Raw genomic sequence first — 6,000 nt, forward strand, 5'->3', positions numbered from 1 at the left:
GGTGGGGAGAGTGAGGGGCAGCCATAGATGAGATCAGAGACATGACCATGTGGGGCCCAGGTTCCCAAATCTTCTCAGTTCATGGTGCCCTTTCTGTCTTAGTAATTTTTCATGATGCCTTACATCAAAGGAAATACTGAACAAGGTCTTATGAGTTGTTAGATTCTAACAATTCAAGTCAAGTCTGACAGATGTTGCTGTGTTAAGCTCAGAAATGGAAGCCATCCTCTGTGCCCCTGTGAACATACGGTGCTGTCCTGGGGTGCCTCGGTGGACAGTTTGAAACTGGCAAATGTAGAGTGGTCCATTTTAAGGACTTTGGCTTGGACTTTTGGCAGCCATGGCTTTGACTTTGAGTGAAGAAGTGACAAGGTACATTTTAAAAGATTGCCTTGACTGTTGTGTTGATAATCTTGAAGCTAATTGCAACAATCCAGGCAAGAGATGATATAGCAGCTAGGGGGGGGAGTGATGGGCGTGGTGAGAAGACAGTTACATAATAGCATGTATTTTAAAGATTTAATGTGAGGGTGAGAGAGAAAGAGAGAAGAGTCAGTGATGACTCCCAAGGTCTTTGACAGTGAGCAGAAGAGGATATCGAGTTGTTTATAAATGTGGGGGAGGAGGCTGCGGATAGGGCAAGCTGTGCTGGGGGTATTGGGAGTGTAGTTTGGACAAACAGATTTGCTCTATGAATATCCCAGTGCACGTATTGGTGGGTAGATGTATCTTGAGTCTGGAGTTTAAGAGAGAGGGAGAGATCTGGAGGTTGTGGACATAGAGTTGGCATTTGATGCTATGAGATTAGATGGATAAGATCCCCCAGGGAGTATGTGGGTCATGATCTAGGAGCTAAGAACCACACAATGTTGTGAAGAGGGCAAGTTTAAGGTAAAGAATGATTGAATAGCAAAGGATTAAGTATTAAGGGCTAAAGAGAACTTCGAACCTTGCACTAGGGGAGGAGTACTCAAAGAAGGACGAATTTGGAAGGCAGACCCCTCCCCAAGGCTGACATCTAGACCTCTTTGGGGAAGGTTTGGTTGAGGCCCATTGGATGGCACAGAAGTTTGCTGGGTTTCCTGGCCAGTGCTGGTCTATGGTCACTGGGGAAGCAGGAAAGGTCCTGCCAAGGTACAGGTACACTGAAGTTGGGAAGCACTCCCACTGGGATAGCTTTGAAATTCACTGGGGGTTCTGCTCTTTGGGAGTTGCTGAAACTCAATGGGAAGCCATCCATGAGAGTGTGGCTGGATGTCCCTTGCATGTGCAAGGTAGTCATGAGGCAGGAGCAATACAGAAATGAGCCAAAACCGGGAAGAGAAGCTGCTTCCTCTTGCAGGGTCCCTCTAGCACTCTCTATTGGCAAACTTCACATCATGTCAACTGTGCAGGAGTAATGCTTCCAAGGTTCATCTCCATTAGAGCAGAATAGGCAATGAAATGTGACTTTGGAACAGAGGCAATACACCGGTAACTGGCTGCTATGGACTAGGTATTTGTGTCTCCCCCCAAATTCGTATTTTGAGACTTACCCCTGCCTACCTCTCCTCCCTTTCCCCCTCACAATGTGATGATGTTAGGAAGTAGGGCCTTTGGGAGATAATTAGGATGAGATGAAGTCATCAGAGAGTAGGGCCTGCACAATTAGTGCCCTTAGAGTCATGAGAGAGCTTGCTTTTCTGTTCTGCTTGCTGCAGATGTGAGGATAAAAGCATTCTGAGTGCAGAAGTCAAGGTTCTGCACTCAAAAGTGGGCTCTCACCAAAACCTGAGCATACTGGCACCCCAATCTCAGACTTCCAACCTCCACAACTGTGAGAAATACATTGCTGTGGTTTATAAGCCAGTCAGTCCGTGCTGGTTTGATACAGCAGCCCAAACTATGACACTAGCAATCCATTAAGTGCGTGCAGAGTAGTGAAGACCAAGGACCGATCGCTCTAAAACTGAGAGGTTGAGAAGAAGAGGAACTCAACCAGGGACACTGAGAAGGAACAACCGACAAGGTAGGAGGAAAACTAAGAATGTGGTGTCCCTAGGAATAAAGTGAAGAAAGCATATTGAGAAGGATAGTGCTGTCAAGCACTGTTGAGAAGGCAGGTAAGATGAAGGACTTTGTTGCTGGCGGCCACCCATAATGCTGCTGGCCAGTTTCAGGAGAGCAGCGGGGGCAAGAGAGCAGGGGAGGAGAGGAGTTGGGGTGCAGACAGCTTTGACTCAATGTACATACTTTGTTGGAGTCTTCTAAACTTTGTTCCTGATCAGAATCTAGAAAAATCTAGCAGGCTTTGAGGTCTGCTTTGTTTTCAGACATAGACTCTGTTGCTGACATCTTTTCCCAGGGGGCTGATCTGATATATAAAATTTGCAGCCTGGCTTCTTGAATTTTCAGGTTTCCTTAACCTGAGTTTGCTGAAAAGTGCTTGTCCCCAGTGCTCATTTCCTGCCATGCTCCCGACTGAAGCTTCTCCTCCCTCCAGATGGGTTCTCAGCAGCTTGGAGGTCAGCCAGTACATTCCCAAGGTGTACACAGCTTCTGGTAGTAGTCAGAGCTGCATGTCACAGGGCTGCCGAGCACTGGAAAGGAGCCCCTTGCAGTCTGTTCATTACATAGATGTGGCTTTTCTTGGGAACTTACAGCCAGAATGTGACCTATGCCCAGAAGCTGTAGAGAGTTAATGATTAAGTATAAGGACTCTGGAGTCAGAATGCCTGCATTTGAACAGGGTGCTTCCTTTTACTTGCTATAGAAACCTTGAACATATCCTTTAATCTCTCTGGGTGTCTCAACTGAATGAGAAATGGGAGCATAATGGCAACAATCTCCAAGGAGTAAGCAGATTAATTCATGCAAAGGGACTGAGCAAAGTGCTCAGGAAATATTAGTTAAGGGGCACCTGGGTAGCTCAGTTGGTTGGGCGTCTGCCTTCGACTCAGGTTGTGATCCTGGGGTTCTAGGATTGAGTCCTTCATTAGGCTCCCTGCTGAGTGGGGAGCCTGCTTCTCCTTCTCCCTCCACTCCTCCCCCTGCTCATGTGCTCTTTCTCTCTCTCTCAGATAAATAAAATCTTAAAAAAAGAAAGTTTTAGGTAAATAAATTAGTTTCTGATTTATGTTGAAATATGATGGAAAACAGTCATGTTAGTTTTTAAGAGCTACATCATTTAGTAGTTCAATCAGCTATTAAATACCTTCTCAGGGTCAGGTTAAAAACATGCACTCAATTGGCAAATATTTACTGACCCACTCTGATTTGCAAAATGCTGTGCATATTACAAAGGTGAATAAGAGAGATCTGCCTTAAGAAGCACTTAAAGTCTTTTGGAGAGAGACGTAGGAACACAAAGAGTTATCATTTATTGTTTATTGGGTGCCAGGAACTTGGAGTATGTTCTCATTTGATTTTCAAAATAACCCTCCGTGTGTGTGTCGGTTTATGCGCTCCCCAGATACACTTGCACAGCTTTATGCCTAGAGCAGCCCTATATAACTTGTGGTTCCTCTAGTTCTGGGCCTAGCCCCTGCTGCTGTTGCTGCTGCTACCCTTTGTCTGCACCACCTGCCAGAGATGCCATCTTGCACACTGGCTGGTGGGACCTACAGGGGCTGGACTTCCCCAGTGGTGACCTGGAAGGGCCAGGTGATCACTCTAAAGGGGACAAGTTGCCATCCTGTTGTGGGGTGGGGGAGGAGCCTGGAGGGAGCCTCTTGCTCCCTCAGCAGGACTTCTCTGAGATGCAATAATTTATTCAGCCCCGATGAGCACTGGGTGTTATACTATATGTTGGTAAATAGTACCTAAATAAAAACAAATGTAATAAAATAAAATTTATTCAGCCCCTCTGAAGACATCTCTCAAGACCAAGCAGCCAGCTGCACTTGTTACCAAGCTGTGATCAGTCCAGGAATGCGCTGCCTGGGATTTGTTCTTTTTCTTTTCCTGCCTCACTGTCTTTCCTCTTTGTTCCTGCTTCCTGAGATTGCATCTACCCCAAAAGAAAGTGCTAGCACATAAACTTTTATTCTTTAGGGAGCTCCCATTATTATGGGATTTTTACATATCTATCTATCCATCCATCCATGGACAAAAATGATATCAAACATGTTAATTCCTGCATCATTAATTACTGAAATCCTCGAAACAACTCAAGAGACCGCCAGCAGAGTATTGTTAATCACTACTGCTAACATTTATTGAGCGCTTTCTATACTGTGTAGGTACTGCTTAATAAGCATTAACCAATCTTTACAACTCTAATGAGAAACTCCTACTCTGATGTCCCTTTTACAGTGAGAGGTGTGAGGCAGAAGGAGAACTACTTGCCCAAAGTCACTTAGGAGGCAGTGAGAGCCAGGATTTGAACAGGCATTCAGTCTATAGAGTCTGCTCTCAGCCACCCTACTATACCAGCCCACAAATAAGCCAGAGATTTAGCATCATTTAGTTGTGCTAATAACAGATGTAATTTATTATTATTGCTCTTATTAAAGATCATGTTTTCAAATAATGCTAGTGATATGAGAAATTTTATTAAAAGATTTTATTTATTCATGAGAGACACAGAGAGAGAAAGGCAGAGACACAGGCAGAGGGAGAAGCAGCCTCCATGCAGGGAGCCTGATATGGGACTCGATCCTGGGACTCCAGGATCATGCCCTGGGTTGAAGACAGATGCTCAACCGCTGAGCCACTCAGGCGTCCCGATGTGAGAAATTTTTCATGGTGTAATACCAAGCAAAAGGCAGGATGCATGATATATGTTATTATATAATACCACGTGACCCCCAGCTAAACACATTGTGCCATATTTTGTCAATGTGAAGACACTCTGTGTATTTGTATATTTCACTGTTGCTGAAACCAGTAGCATCTTACAACTGATGATGTGTCATAGCTTAATTGGTAGTGTTCTTAATGCCCATAAAGTAATGGTGTCACTTAAAACCAACAGTGTTTTAGATTCAGTAAAATATTGTATACAAGTAGGTGGGGAAAAGTGGGAGGAAATACACCAAAAGGAGCAATAATGAGGGGTTTCTGGGTCATGAGTGATGACTTAAGTTTATACAAATGAGTTGAATCTTGATCACTGTACTCTGCCTCTGCCAGAGAAGGATGGTTGTTTCTTCTTGTTATCAGTTGGTTAATAATTTGTCCTCATTTATTTACTCTCTATCTTGCCTCCTGCATGATAACAAACAAAACACTGCATCCCGCACTATTCAGTTAGGGAGTGATCTAGCTAAGTACATATAACGGCTGTGCGTGCTGGTTCCTTGACTGACTCAGGCTCTTCGCTCCTGGATCTGCGGGGATGATGACAATATATGGTGCCTACTACATGCCAGGCACCATGCCCGTTCCTCATCTGTTTCAGCCTCAGAATAACCCTATTAGTCATGATTGTTTTTCCATTTTACAGATTAGAAAACTGAGGCAAAGAGAGGGACAACCGCTTGTCCGGCCCACAGCTCTGGGTGATGGAACTGGGGCTTGGGAGGACGATTCTATACTCTGAGCTCTCCATCAGTCTTTCAGTTTTGCCCTCAGTGGTATTGGTTGGACTGGGGGTCCCTCCAGGAGGTTAAGTGACTGACCTCAAGGATCACCATGAATTGCTGATCCAGGTAAACAAGAAGCTCATCCAAAGCTTGGGTGATGGAAAAAGTCAGGGAGTGGATGGGGCATGACGTGCTCCCCTCCCGTCCTCTATGATCTCTGGCTTTCTCCCCGTCCCGTTTTCTTCTCTCTCTTTGCCTTGTCTCTGTGGTCCTCGCTTCCTGGAAAGTGATAAGATTTTTTTTTTAAAGTAAGCTCTACACCTAATGTGGGGCTTGAATTCAAGACCCCCCAAATCAAGAGTCATAGGCTCTACTGACTAAACCAGCCAGGAGCCCCAGTGATAAGATTTTATACAGCATTCGTTGCCCTACAAAAAGGTATAGAGCTAAATTCTATATATATAAAAGGGAAAGCTCATCTTAAGCTCTTCATTGA

The sequence above is a fragment of the Vulpes vulpes genome, chromosome 14, assembly GCF_048418805.1.
Source record: "Vulpes vulpes isolate BD-2025 chromosome 14, VulVul3, whole genome shotgun sequence".
Lineage (NCBI taxonomy): Eukaryota > Metazoa > Chordata > Mammalia > Carnivora > Canidae > Vulpes > Vulpes vulpes.